At 42.1% G+C, this 16,090-nt stretch overlaps 1 protein-coding gene across 3 annotated transcripts in view; it reads left to right on the top strand.

Moving 5' to 3' along the window:
• The window catches only part of CDH13 (cadherin 13), a 1,006,079-nt gene that overhangs the window by 233,151 nt on the left and 756,838 nt on the right, over window positions 1-16,090 (top strand). The gene's annotated exons all lie outside the window — the stretch shown is intronic.

Genomic DNA, 16,090 nt, shown 5'->3' with positions numbered 1-16,090 from the left:
TGAGAACCACTGCACTAGCGCAAAGTGAGCCTGGAGCAAGTTACTGTTGTGGTTAGGGATGGAGGGAAAGCAAAGGTGAGAGACATAAGTAAAATCAGAGTGTCTAGGAAAAATTAAAGGGAAGATATCCCAAAACTTCCAGGAAATCTCCACCAATGAAGCAACGAAAAATAAAATGCCTCTATTATTCTGTGAGCAACAAACAAAACTAGGTTGGGGGTCTCAGACAATTTGCTCATATGATTGCAAAGACAAATAGAAACTCCCAGATTGGAGAGGGCTCCCTTGAGGGCTCCCAGATTGGAGAGAGGGTGCAAGTCGGGCTAAGGGACCCACCCCCAGTGCACGAATCTGTTGACTCTAAGATGTGCTCTCCTCATAGCAGACTGGAGAGAATGTGAGGTAGCTCTGCTCCATTTTAAGTAAATAGCTATCCTATATAATAAAATGCTAATATGCAAATGGCCAAAAGGCAGAACAAATGAAACAACCGAACAACCGGTCACTATGACGTGCGCTGACCACCAGGGGGTGTGCATGGAACATGGCAGACATTGTCTGCAGTGGGATGGTGGAGCAAGTGAGTGAGGGCACCAGACCTAGGCAGGAAAAATGTAAAATGCTCTCATTTGGGAGAGCCTCTGGTTGTTACTGAAAATTATTTGCTCCCATGCACCATGGTTCCACCTGGCGCTTGCACTTGCTGCTGATGCTGACCCCACTCGCACCTGCTGCTGGTGCCAAAGCCGCCACTCACACCCACTGCCAGTGCTTGGCGCCAGCCCTGATCACTCTGCATTACCAGTGGGTGCAAGCAGCATCTGCCGGCCCCAATCGCCCCTCAGGGTTTCTACACCTCCCCCTGCTCCTGAGGGGTGATTGGGGCAGCAGCTGCCTCTCACACCTGTTGCCGATGATGGCCCCGCTCGCACCGCAGGCAGTGTCTGGTGCCGGTCCTGATAACTTGGCACCATCAGCAGGTGTGAGCAGCGCTGCCGGCCCCAATCTCCCCTGAGGGTTTCTCCACCCTGTGATGACATGGGGCGGCGATCTTGTGTGAGGGCATGAAATCAGGGTTTCTCCACCTCCTCTGCTACTGAGGGGTGATTGGGGTAGCAGCCACCTCTTGCACTTGCTGCTGGTGCCGGCCCTAATTGCTTCATGCCTTCAGTGGGTGTGAGTGGGGTCAGCGGTGTCAGCATGTGGGAGTGGTGGTGGGAGCGGGGCTGCTGGCAGAAAGGTGAGGGGGGGACACTACAGGTGGGACCAAGTGGGGTGAGGAGGATGGGCTGAGACCTTCCCCTGTATCTACCACAGCCTCTTGGCCCACAGTTCCTTTCAAGGTGCATGAATTCAGGCACTGGGCCCCTAGTCCTATATAATAAAAAGACAATATGCAAATTGACTGTCACACCCTCACACAAGATGGCTCCCCATATTGTCACAAGATGGCCAGCAGGGAGGGCAGTTTTGGGTGACTGGGCCTGCAGGGGAGGGCAGTTAGGGATGACCAGGCCAGCAGTGGTGCAGTTAGGCGTCAATGACGCTAGCAGTGGAGTTGTTAGGGGGTGATCTGGCAGGCAGGCAGGCAAGCAGTTGGGAGCTAGCAGTCCTGGATTGTGAGAGGGATTCCAGATTGGAGAGGGTGCAGGCTGAGCTGAGGGACACCCCCCTCCCCCACTACAAATGCACGAATTTCATGCATTGGGCCTCTAGTAAAATATAAATAGAATAGCATTTTGTTACTTGGGTTTCAACATTGCATTTCATTATTATGTAACTTGTGTTTTATCATAGTGATGACTGACTTCTGTGAAACCTGGGTTACAAAATGTCATCGCAATGTACATAATTTTCTAGATAAACATCCTGGCATTTTCTTCACAAAAATAACATTATATACATTAAAATTATATGGGAGTTTGGAAAACAGCATGTCAAAATATTAGCAGAGGTTATTTCTGGGTGGTTGGATTACAGGCAATATCTGCAATCTTATTTGACTTTTCTTTTTTTTTATATATTTTATTGATTTTTTTACAGAGAGGAAGGGAGAGAGATAGAGAGTTAGAAACATCGATGAGAGAGAAACATCGATCAGCTGCCTCCTGCACATCTCCCACTGGGGAAGTGCCCGCAACCAACGTACATGCCCTTGACCGGAATCGAACCTGGGACCCTTCAGTCTGTGTCTTTTTTTTTTTTTTTTTTTTTTATAGTACGGCTGTATTTTTATTTTACAAAAATGATGTTAATTTTTAAAATTTTTCTGTTTAACAATAAGCCATAGGGAAATGCCTTAAGTTCAGCAAACTTGATTTTAAAAAGCCTGAACACACACACACACACACACACACACACACACACACACATTTTTTTCTTACATAAGATTCGCATTGGAACATTTAAAAACAGATAGCAGAAATTTCTAGAGCATGTAAATTATGATTCAGTTTAAAGCTCTGTTTTCATAAGTTACTGCCATAGTGTGAAATAAGGAACACAAGTGTTAAAAAAATATTAACAGCATAATAAGCACTAACCTTTGTTAGTAGAATATTATTAGAAGCAGGCAAGGTTCACCTGCCATGCCATGAATCCTCCCAGCCTCCTAGGAGGTGGATATGAATATCATGTCCACATGACAGATGTGGAGACCAGGCATGAAGAGTCACTTACTTCTAAGGTCTTTGGGATTCACATCCGCTTAGACTTTACCTCTACTGTCTCTGACCAACGCTTATGCATGTGAGGCAAACCTGGCCAGCTGTTTTAAAGTGGTCGTCTCTGCTGGGTGGGGCTGGAGGATCACAAGGGTTCTCTCTGCTTGACTATGCTGGAAAAATATGTGGAGATACTAAGGGTGATCTATACTTTGGCTTTTTTTCTTCCTTCCTTTTTTCCTTTTTCCTTCCTTCCTTCCCTCCTTCCTTCCTTCCTTCCTTCCTTCCTTCCTTCCTTCCTTCCTTCTTGCCTCCCTCCCTCTTCCTTTTTTCCCTCTTTACCTCCCTCACTTGCATCCTCCCTTGCCCCTTTGCTCCCTTCCTTTTTGAGAAAAACAAACTGAAAGGGCATATAAAATCTGGTCTTTTTTAAATTGCTGACACTTTTACAGATGTCCCCCATGTTAACCCCCATAAAAATTATTTTATACTCTTAGTAGGATTTTTTTACTGAGCCATTTTTTTTTCTGTTTACTCTCTCTGATATAAATTGTCTGCTCTCTTTCTTGTGATATTATGATAATAATAATACTTTTATTTATTAATGGAACTGTTTAATTGAAGAAAATAGGTATAAGCCTACCCCTTTAATTCAGCTATTTAATAAATCCTAGACTTTGACTCTAACATGTGGAGGTCTGAAACGATCTCTTCTAGGAGAGAGTTCACTAATTTCAATTATCTGGATTTTATGATCATCTTCTATGGGTCGGAGATAGGATTTTATAGAATGCCATCACCTGATGCTATGACAATGAGGTTTCACGCCATTAAATCCAGAATTATAAGAGAAGGAATTAGAAATGAGAGGGCTTAACAGGCATGCCAGTCTCATTGTGGAAAATATGACCTACTAAGCAGATATGAGAAATAAAAGCAGGGACTATCTACTCATGATCCAACTACTAGTATGTGACCTCCTTTCTGTGTTATTTCATATTAATTATCATCATCATCACCATCATATCACTTCAATTGTAGTTAGTAACAGGGGAAAGAGCAAGAAGCCCAATGCAGGCAAAGTTCTAAGAGTTGAGTGTATATTGGAATCACATGGGGGTTGAGGCTTGTGAAAAATGCAGGTTACCAGGCCTTATGCCCAGTAGTTCAGATTGAGTATGATGGGGGAGGGTGGAACCAGGCATCTGTGTTTTTGTGGAACATCTCAGGTGACCGATATAGGTGGTAGGAGATCCACACTAAGAAACACTGATGCCAAGACCATACTTTGTCATCTCTCAGCCCAGACACTATGTATCTCTCTGTCACGTCTTGGACATGACATGTAGTATAAACTTTAGTTCCTCATCTGTATGAGGGGTTTATAAACCCACACTTTACTGGGAAGTGCTGGGAGAATGAAATGCAAGCATGTCCGGGACGGTGCAGCCTCTATTCATTGTGTGGTCAGTAGAGAGCATAGGGGAGGCATGTCCATCACGCAGATCCTCTTGGTCATCACTACATCCCCAGTCCTCACTCTGTGCCTGGGACGGTGTAGGGCTTAGTGAACACAGCATATTGCTCAAGAGCTCACTGTTGGAACCCAACTGCTTGGGTCCAGATTTTGACTCTTCAATTTACCGTGTGATCTTGGACAAATTATTTAACCTCCTGCTGCCTCAGTTTCCTCATCTATAAAATACACATTATAATACACACCTACGGGGTTTTTTTGTGTTTTGTTTTTTTGGAGGGGTATATTAAAAATTACTATAAAGAAAACTCTAAAAACAGTGCCTGGCCAGTACTAAAGTACCTCACAAAGTGTTAAATAAGTAAATGCAAACATTGTGGATAGAACTCATGTATGCACTCATGCTTTTTTTCCCCTCTTTCCGACATAATGCAGATGTAGTCTCATAGTTGACAGAATTTTAGAGGAGAAAGCACTTTAGCGAGCCTCTGCTCCTGGGGGAGGGAATCTGCAGGGATTAGATGGTTTGGCAGCCAGCAGAGGAATGCTATTGAGAAAGAGAGGCTCCTGGGGTGGGGGTGTTAGAAGATAGAACTGGATTCAGCTTTTCTAATTAGAAGAACTGACAGGTAACCAAATGAGGCTCCCTCAGTTGTCTGATGTGGCAGACAAAGCAAGATATGTAGTTAATAGCAGCAACCTGGTGCTTATAATTTTCAAGTCCTTGGAGGCACATTATGTGGCCCAGGGTAAGCCCGAGGGACAGAGGAGGAAGTGAGAGAAGTCAGGGGGAATCTATTTCTCACGTCCCCCGTTATAGCCTTTGACTCACCTAAAGTTAACACTAATAGAACATTTGCTCAGATATGTCACCACTGAAATAAAACACGTTAAATTTAAACTCTGATTGCCCCAATTCATCTCTTGCGCAACTGGACTGAAAACAGCTCAGACCCAAAAGGCATTGCCAAGCTTTTCTCAGCCAACAAGACTTCAGCCATTTTATTTTCTCAGATTCTTTAGCCTTGTCCAATTTTTGGATTAAAGTCCTTTGACTACTTCAGCAGCCATACTATTTTTCTTTCAATTATAAGCTTACAATATAAAGTCAAAGCTGTGAAAACAACCCAGTGTTTCTTCACATCCTTATTTTCTAGCCAATGATGGCTTTCGACTAAAGCATTCTCCTTTAGGAGAAAAATCTCATTTGCACATTTTCTTTTAGTTGGCTGGACTAACCCACAGATTCTTGGGTGATATTCAGAGGCTGCTTTGTGTTTTGGCTGTGTGTTGGAGTTTTTCTTCTGGGACTAAATATAGTAGTAGAAGGGGGATATTGTTCAGCTTTTTTTCGCCTCGAATTAAGTCACCCTTTAGCAAGACATAATTATAAAGACCATAACATTTTGAGCACTGTTTTGTTTTGCATTATAATTCATTTTAATGTAAAATATGTCTGTAATTTGGTTACAAAAGCAATACATTTAGAAAATTTGGTTATTCCTGAAAAGGTACAAAGAAGAAAATTAAATTATAAAATAAACACTAAGAAATAACTAGTTTTTTTCCTATTTATTCATCTTTCCATTTATCCATCCATCCATGCTTCTGTCTGTTCATTCATCTACCATTCCATCTATCCATTCTTCCATCCATTTATCTATCCTTCTCTCCTTAAATACATCCATTCAATCATTTATTCACCATTCTACCCATCTGTCCATCCGTTTATTGATCCATCCTTCCATCTGTCCATCAGTTCGTCTTTTCATCTACCCATTCCTTTAAGCTTCCATTTATCCCAGGAAGAAATAATAGTACCCAAAGAGGATGGTATAGTGTTAAGAGTACAGACACTTCAGTGACTTGTTTTGTGCATTCAAATCCTGGCTATATCATGTACTTTCTATGTAACCTCAGACACGTTTTTATGGCTTCTTTTTCCATTTTTATAAAATGACTTTAATAATAGTGCCTACCTCATACAATTGTGTCAGGATTTAATTATATAATTCATATAAGATGATTGGCGAAGTACCTAGCATAAAAGAACTTCTCAATAAATTTTAGTTATACTTATCATTATCATTACTCTTGCTTATTTTATTGAGTTGCCAAGATCTGATAAGAAAACATACAAAAATTCTATAACAATGTCTAGTTCTTATAATTGCAAATGCAATAATATATACATATTTACAATATATATTATGTGTTTACATATATGCACACATATGTTTACAAATGCACACATAAACATTTTGTTTGTGTTACTGATATCCATCTGTTTTATAATCTCATTGTAAATGCTACTTTAATGGCTGAAGATATTCTATAGTACAAGTATTTGTAATCAAACTGTAATGGCTATTCATTTAGACTATAGCAAATTTCTGTTGTTATTAATAATGCTATGATGAACATCCCTATTCATAGTTATTTCCTTACTAAATTCCTAGAAGTGGAGTTACAAGTTGTATACTGTACACAATTTTAAGCTTATCCTATTGCTACAGTGCCCAGCAAAAGTCTGTACCACTTTGCATTTCCATTGGGATATAATGGCCTCAGATTCTCTCCAGCCTCATGTGTTATCTCTGCAAACATTTGCCTTTCCAGTAGACAATATATACCATCTCGTTGCTATTTTATAACTTGCTTTTATTTAATTACCAGCAACATTGGCCATATGTTTTTTTCACCATGTCTATTTCTGTTTCTTAAAACTGTCAACTTATAATATTTGTGCATTTTTCCATTGTGGTGTTTGCTCTTTTTTTATTATTCTGCCAGAGTTTAAAAATTTGACTTTCTAATTAGAAGCTTTTGGAATTACTCTTTTCCAGTTTGTGAAAATTGGGCATGGGTTATCAGCAGAGTTCTGAACCTTTCCATTTTGCTATGACTTCCTACAGCTTATTGCCAACACCATTTTCAGGCAAGTGCCATTGAACTTGACCACATTCCTAAGTATCTGACCTTCCTACCTTTTAGTGGCTCCCCTTTCATCACTAATAATGTTTCCATGGTCCTTCTACTAGTAAATGCCAAGTTATTCCGCTCACTGAAGAAGAGAAATAGGTAACAATAGTAGGTTACTACACCTTTTGCTATGTCTGTGTGTCTCTACATCGTTGTGGGCTTCTCTTTCTTTGTACTTCTTTTTAAACCTGTGCTTGTTAAACAGGATGCAATGGCATCTGTGTAGGCGATGCCTCCCTTTAAATATGGCGAAGAAGCTATCAAAAGATCCCCCTTTATTATTTGGAGGAAATCACTTTAGACTTTGTGATAAACAATTCATCTTCACTAATGGTCTAGCAGAAGTAACTCAACTTTTCTGTAAGGGGAAGATAGTACCTATTTTCAGTTTTGCAGGCCATGGGATCTGTGTTGCAACTACTGAGCTCTATCGTTGTAGCTCAATAGCAGCCATAGACAATAACTAATTAACATGCCCGCTGTGTCCAGTAGAATTTTACTTACAAAACAAGCAGGGGTCCAATTTGGTCCTTGGCCATCGTTTGGCAACTCCTGGTCTAAGTAAGAGAAAAGCGTGGTGTAGGAAATAGTGTGGGAAGAAAATACATTTTAGCTCATTGCTATTGTCAGGAAAGAACCTTCGACATAGCATGTGGTGTATGGAATAGTGTGGGAGGAGAATACATTTTAGCCCATTGCTATTGTCAGGAAAGAGCCTTCAACATAGCACGGCTGTGGTCTTGATTAGGTAGAGAGTTCCCTGGAGAACTGGCTTTTCTTCCTCCAAGCAGAAAATACCTGAGTAGATGAAGAAAAGAAAGGGAGATGAGAATGCCAAAGCTCTCCCTACAGCAAGCGACCCAGCCATAAACAGCCTCCTGAAGTTAAGGATGGCTTTAAAGTCTGAACCTCAACAATTTCCGGTATTATTCCAAAAACATGTGATTTTAGCTAGAAGGGCTACACATCAGGTATTTACCTTGCTACATTTCGTGGATTTTGTTTGTTTCGATTTTTGTTTCTTTTATTAGCCATTAAAGGCACTATTATTTTTGAGACCAAGTTCCAAAAATCACCTAACAACCTTTGGAAAATGGCGTACATGCTCTGCAGGCCCTGACTGTTGGTATTCTCCTTGGCCTTGTCATAGAAAGGTAAGTCAGATTGGAGCCCACGTCACCTCATTACAGGATGCCCTTTTCATAGTAAGCTTTCTACAATCTAGGAGAATAAAGGAGAAACGTTTGATCTGGCTGTGGCAAGGACTATCAACAAGAAACAGGACTGGGCTCATGGGACCTGTGTGACTTTGATCAAGTCCTTTCTTCTCTGAATGCCTCATTCCCTCCCTCTGTCAAATGAGGGGATTGGACTAGCAACTGAATGGCAAATGTGTGGCAGGTGTCCCTTCACTCTGTCCTCATTGCCTGTGTCAGGCATTGGGGCCCAGTCAATGCATTCTACCTCCTTACCTGGAGAAAATGCCTTTGGTGCAGGCCTGCTCCAGCGGGCTGTCCCCACCCAGGCTGGGATAGTCTCAAAGGCCCACATGCTGTTGAAGTTCTGTGAGCCTTACCACATGTGGATCTCAAATAAGTTCTGTGCTTGAATGGGGATTATCCACTGCTTTGGGCAGCAGCAGCACTGAAACATCATTTATTTAGTTACCCCTAATGGCAACTAGCCTCTTAAAATGTAACGTTTGTCCATAAACCTTTGCAATTTGCTTATGTTTTCCGGGTGCAATCGTTTTCCATTTTCTGCCTTGTGGCCTGTTATAAAATGTCTGTCTTGAGAAAGCTGGGGAGTTGGGGGATAGCTTTCCATTCACCCAAGTTAATGTTTCATTGTCTGAAGTGTTGTTGTTTTTTAAGAGAATTTTTATGAGTTTATTTGAGCCAAACTGATGACATGCTGGGAAGCAAGGTCTCAAATGCTCCCACATGGGGTGTTTTAAGATCCTGTGCCTTTAATAGATTTCCTGAGCTAATAGCTTGCCTGTTTACTTCCCTGGGCTGTAGTCATTATTGCGGCTGACCATTTTGATAAGCTACTTCTGTGAAACATCCTCATATGAATGGGGGTCACTGTGTAGGTGGTTATTTTCCTTCACCTTGTTTTCACTCACAGAAAATAATTCTCACAGAAAATTATTTTGTTCAAAAATACTTCTGAAATATTTAAATGCCATATATTTTCAATACCAAAAAATATTTAATTGATTTATGTATGAAATTAACCATAATACTCTGGATTCAGGAAAATTATGCTTCTCTCTTTTCTCTCTGCCTCTCTCCACACACACGCACGCACACACACACTCACACTCACACTTCTCCTGGCTTCACAAATGAATTAGGGTTACTCACTTTCAGTGGAATGGAGTAGAGGGAAAAGTACAAGTAGGAAATTAGGATGAAATTGGGGGCATGCAGGCACCCGTTCTCTCTATCATGTATAGACCTCAGAGATGGTCTGTAAGTTTGGGATCTTATTAACAGCCAAAGCAAAGAGGAAAGTCTTTGGTTCATAGTATTCATAGAATAAAACTATTGCTCAAATTATGCTTCCATTTCCTTGATATGAAGACCTGACAGATATTACTGTTGTGGGTTCCAACATAGGAAGCACATATGATAGAGGCACCTCTGCCTACATTTTCTACACTAATAAAAGAGAAAAATGGTAATGGGCATACGATGCTACCCTTTACATTGGCTAATCAGGGCTATATGCAAATTAACTGCCAGCTCAGATGGCAGTTAACTGACAACAAAGATGGTGGTTAATTTGCATATGTAGACATAATGCAGGGAGGCGAAAGGGAAAGCAGGAAGAAGCCCCCTGCTGCGGGTCCCCGCTGCCCGGGCCAGATGCCTAGGCCAGAGGCGTTAGGCCTGGGCAGGGGCAGAGCCTGCAACCTAGGGGAGCTGGGGGGTCCCCTCCCCAGGCCTAATGCCTCGGCCAGAGGCGTTAGGCCTGGGCAGGGGCGGAGCCTGAAACCGCGGGGAGCTGGAGGTCCCCTGCCCAGGCCTGACACCTCTGAGGGAGGCCTCAGGCCTGGGCAAGGGGCTGATCCAGTGATCAGCGATCAGATGGTGATGAGGGTCAACTCCTCTGGCCAAGGTATCAGGCCTGGGTGGGGGGCAGAGCCAGTAATCGGAGCGGGCTAGGGGTCCCCTGCCCAGGGCTGATGCCTGGGCCAGAGGCATCAGACCTGGGTGGAGGGCGGAGCCGGGGATTGGGGGCATATGATGGTCCCCTTGCCCAGGCCTGAAGACTGGGTCAGAGGAGTCAGGCTTGGGCGGGGGCGTGGAGCAAGCGATCAGAGGGAGATGGGGGTCCCCTGCCCAGGCCTGAATCCTGGGCCAGAGGCATCAGGCCTGGGCCAGGGGCAGAGCCAGCAATCAGAGGGGTCTGGGGGTCCCCTGCCCAGGCCTGATGCCTGGGCCAGAGGCATTAGGCCTGGGCTGGGGGACATGAGGGTCCCCTGCCCAGGCCTGACACCTCTGCCAGGGGCCAATCCTGCGATTGGAGATTGATGGGGGTCAACGCCTGAGGGCTCCCAGTATGTGAGAGGGGGCAGGCTGGGCTGAGGGACACTTCCCCCCACCCCCACCCAGTGCATGAATTCCGTGCCCTGGGCCCCTAGTATTTAAATATTGCTTTAGACAAAACCAACAAGTAATCAGACACTCTGGTGTATCTTTTTTTAATAGTTGAATCTAAAGTCTATCTCTCCCAATTAAAAGAAGAAATGCAACTAAAACACAGGAATCTGAAGGGCATGACTGACTTAAGGTTTTCTACTGGGAAGACTATTCACAGAAAGATTTGTTCAAGAATGCAGGCTCTTCTTTGGGAAGTGGTGTAAGCCACAGACATCCATGGGAAATTGATTTACAACATAAATACATTTTGGAATTCTGCTCTGAGTACTTAGTTATACTTTCTTTTCTTCTTCTTCTATCCTCCTCCTCCTCCTCCTCTTTCCTTTTCTTCTTCTCCTTCTTCTTCTCCTTCTTCTTCTTCTTCTTCTTCTTCTTCTTCTTCTTCTTCTTCTTCTTCTTCTTCTTCTTCTAATCTTTCATACTCCCACTATTCATTGCTATATCTAATTACACTGGCTCCAAAATACAAAGCATTTGCATCTCAATACATTTCCAATAAGTCACTTGTCTTCATGATTCCTGATGCTGATTTCAGGCACAGAGGATCTTTTCCCAGAATCTTGATTTAGATAGGCCAAGAGGGATCACAGTTAGTGTGGGCAAGTAGTGAGCTCAGAACCTGGTCCAAAACTGATGCTCGCGACAGGAGGTCTTTACCAAGACCTGTCCAGAGCTGCCATTGTCTGTGATGGGCCATTGCACAGGCCAGGAGGATCGAGCCTCTTCAGAAAGGACCATTGAGTTTGATCCTCAGCCTCATTGGAAGGCCTGGGACTTAATGACCATCTCAAACCCCTTTCTTTATTGTGTCTTTGCCAGAGTTGGAAATAAATAACTGAGTTGGGCTCTCTGAGTTCAGCTCATCCAGTACCCCATTGGAATCTGAGTCTCAGTCATGGAATCATCAATAGATTAAATTGCTTTTACAAAGAATGAAATAAATAGCATTCTTAAGGTGAAGTTTACAAGAAAACTTGCATTTATTGTTCTACTTAGTCTTCATAGAAGCTATAAACCTGACAAAGCAAATGTTCTTATCTCCATTTGGAGGTAGGCACCTGAAAGCCAGAAAGTTCAAGTGACTATGATGGTAAGTCATGGAGGAGGGCTTTTTATAACTTGTTTTCAATTATTTTAGTACATATTTCAGAGCTCACTTTATACTGCCCTTCAGCAGCAGCCAGCATGGCTCTCTGCACCCCATCCCAGCAGCAGCTCTGAGCGAAATGAGTCCCTGCTGGAACTTACTTGGAAAATCAGTTTTCTGAACTCTCTTGCACACTCTTCATTTCCTGGGTATCATAGATATCCTCCAAGAAAAAAAATCTGGTTTTGTAGAAGTCAGGATGTCCCACTCTTTTTCTTTAAAAAAAAAAAAAAATCTCTCAGTGCCTTTAGAAGGTAGAAGACTAAAGAGCACGGTTTGGAAAATCATGTTTTAAAGCTGTGAGTGCCTCTCAAAGGCTAAGACTCAAGGACTGTTCTGCATTCATCTGAGATTTCCCTGATGTTGGTATAATAAGAACTCAACACATTGTTGAAAATACTAAATTTATTGGTCATATGCCTTGGATTGTCCACAAGTTTCTATTGTTCCCCTACCTGCTCATGCACTTGTCAGATACATGTTGTTATTATTTTTTTAATCAGAAAATACTGTCCTAGTAGAAGCAGTAGTACAGAGCATTGTGTGTTGTTGTGAATATCAGTGACCACAGCTGAGTAGACCACGCATCCTGACTTGACGAACAGGCCACACTTTAAATTCCCATATAATTAAGCAAAATAGCCATGCACTTAAGAATGAAGTGATTTAAAAATACCAGCTCCTATCATGGGCTAGCAAGAATGCAAGCACTTGAATGTTTCTTAAGGCTTTACTCAACCTTGAAATGTTGTTCCTATCATACAGATGCAGAAAGTAAGGCTCTGAGAGTACTACTGATACTTAAAAGAGTTTTGACTTCTCATTCATAACTAACAGCTCAAAACTCTGTGACCTTATGTAAGTTAATTAACCTCTCTGTGATTCAGTTTCTTCTTTTGTAAAAGTAGGGTTATAATATTATTTCCTGCCAAAGTTCTTATAAAGGGTAAATGAATTAATTCACATATAATGCTGAGAACAGTGGCAGGCACAGAAAGTATCAATAAGAATTAGCTGTTATTATTATTAGATATATTACTTTCTCTCATATATGCAGCACATATGTATGCACATCCATACACCCTGGTCTCACCCTGCTTATTCATCAAGATTGGTTCTGGTTGACATTTGGCTATCTCCAAAAATCAAATTCACTTTCCGTGAAGAAAGATTTTTCTTCATAAAGTTTATTTAAAGGGGTTGTATTGTCTCCTCTGAACACAGTTCTCAGAGAGGAGACCAAAATACTTTTGGTAAGTAAATATTTTTGGCAAATAAATCTGGTAAGAGTAAGTGAGTCACATGACTAGATGTCTATTTTGAAGGGGAAAACAGTAATTTCAGTGTATAAATTATTGTCTCATTAGTTTATTACATATCCAAAGAGAGTTTGGGGTGGGATGTCTAAAAATATAACAAAGCCACTACAAGTTGTTCTGTCATTTAGTATTTAATTAAAAGTAACTAGGAAAACAACTAATTGAAATTCTCAGTGCAGTTTTATTTTTAATTCAACAATATGTTGACTGAGTTTTCCAAATTACTAAAAGCATTCAGGCAATTCTGGGAATTTGGATCAAGTAACCCTTCAGCTCTCCTAATTTAGAATGTTGGCATTTTACACTAGTGTCAAATACGATAATTATTTTTCACAGATATTGAACTTAATAGAGCAATTGCTCAACACATTTCTGCATTTGGCTCTCCAAGATAAAGTTTGTAAAATTTGCGAGCTATGAACAGTAACTTCACTATATACTTGCCTGGCAATTGTCTAACAAATGTGCCCTCAATGAATGAAAGAGGGGTGGGAATAAAACCAGACATCAAAGTCATTGCAGTTCTAATTGTGGACAATCTTGATCTCTGAGTTCCCTATAAATTAGTCATCATAGATTGAAAACAAACAAGCAGACCCGGACAGATAAATCTCACAATCACTAGAGCCAATTAGATATCTGAAAGAAAAGTCTGTTTTTAATGTGTGACAAAATCACACAAATACATATATGTTAGCATCAGCAGTTTTGACAGATGTGGCTTAAAATGGGAGGAAAGCAAAAATAGATCCAGGGAATTTTAGTGTGGCCTAAGAAATAGCAAGTGATATTAATACCTTGCTAAACCTTCACTCCAAAATGAAGTGACTACAAAGTAAACAAAGTTGGAATGTGGATGGAATCGCCATGGGTGCGTAATTGTTGGTAATGTACCAACGTGATTCATTCATATAAAGCACATATTCTCCCTATGGGTAATTGTTATGAATTGAATGTTTGTACTCCCCCCAAATTCATGCTTTGCAGCCTCATCACCAGTGTGGCAGTATTTGGAGGTGGGGCCTTTAGGAGGTAATTGGGTCATGAAAGTGAGGCTCCTATGATGGGACTAATGCTCTTCTAAAAGAAGAGACTCCAGGGAGATGATCTCTCTCTGTGCCATGTGAAGACACAGCGAGAAGGCAGAATTCATTTTCACCAGGCACCAAATTTACTGGCACCTTGATTGTGGATTTCCCAGCATTCAGAACTATCTTATATAATAAAAGGGTAATATGCAAATTGACCCTAATGGGGAATGACCAGGAATGACTAGTCATTATGACATGCACTGACCATCAAGGGGATAGATGCTCAATGCAGGAGCTGCCCCTGGTGGTCAGTGCGCTTCCAAAGGGGGAGCACCACTCAGCCAGAAGCTGGCTCAGGGCTGGCCAGTACAGCGGTGGTAGCGGGAGCCTCTCAAGCCTCCACAGCAGCGCTAAGGATGACCAACTAATGGTTTAAGCCTACTCCCCGCTGCCAGAGGGATGTTTGACTGACAGCTTAGGCCAGTTCCCCTGGGGAGTGGGCCTAAGCTATCAGTTGGACATCCCCTAAGGGGACTCAGACTGTGAGAGGGTTCAGGCCAGGCTGAGGGACCCCTCCCCCCCAAGTGCATGAATTTTCATGCACAGGGCCTCTAGTATGAAATAAATGTTTGTTATCTAAGCCCTCTGGTCTATAATATTTGTTATAGTGCTAAACTGACTAAGATGATAACACTTGGGGGAATGTAATGTACCACATATTTACAAGGTGAGGAAATGGCTTTCTGTTTGATACACAGGAAAATAAACATCTTTATTTTAGAACTGGGTTGGGTAAACTTGCCAGGTCTGGACCATTCCCAATCTTTCTAGGCAGGATCCCAGGAAGTAAGTCCCCTGTCTTTCAGGATGCAGGGGACTTTTAGTCATTGGGCCATAGCACACCACCCCTCAGCAAGCTGGGTTCTGGCTACATAGGTTTCCTGTAGACTTCAGTTACACTCACCACTGCCTCCTGAGCACACCTATCTTCTTTCCACCTGATACTCCTCCAGGGTCCTGACTCCAAGAGCCACCTTCCCTCTACTGCTTCACCTGGATCCAAGTCACATAATTCTGTCCCCACACAATACTACCACTTCAGTAACCTCCATCTGGACTTCCTGCTCAACCATAATCCAGGCTGCATAGAGCAACCAGACACCGTTCCCAAATAGACCTATTCACAATGTTGTAGAACCAGCACCTCTGTCTAGTTTAAAAACTGTTCTTCACGCCAAAAGGAAACTCCAGGCATATCCCATACTTAGTCTCTAAACTCTCTACCTCTAGCCCCTGGCAACCATCAATACTGTTTTCTGTCTCTATGGATTTACCTGTTTGGGATATTAACAGGTAAATATCCCAAACACACACACACACACACACACACACACACACACACACACACACACACACACACTTCACTTTCTGGCTTAGCATCACGTTTTTCCCATCATAATTAGGCTCAAACCCAAACTCCTTAACATCCCCTTAATCATCAGATTCGTCCCCATTTTTTTCTGTTTTACTTCTAACCAGTCTTTGCTTCACTCTCTAAGACCCAGCCTCACTGGTTCATCCGTCTATTTTATGAGCACATTAGAATTTCTTACTGCCCCAGGGTCTTAGCATGATGTTGTTGTCGTGTGTCTTTTTTTTTTCCTGCTCCAAATCTTTGCATGTCTGGAGCTTTCTTATCATTCAGGTCCCAGCTCAGATATCACCTTCTAAAGAGCCCTTCCCTGATTACCTCATGTCATTACCCTGTATTATTGTCTTTACATCACACTTCACAATCTG

The sequence above is a fragment of the Myotis davidii genome, unplaced genomic scaffold (genome assembly GCF_000327345.1).
Source record: "Myotis davidii unplaced genomic scaffold, ASM32734v1 scaffold77, whole genome shotgun sequence".
Lineage (NCBI taxonomy): Eukaryota > Metazoa > Chordata > Mammalia > Chiroptera > Vespertilionidae > Myotis > Myotis davidii.
Note: the sequence above shows the minus strand (reverse complement) of the source record. Positions and strands in the feature narration are given on the sequence as shown.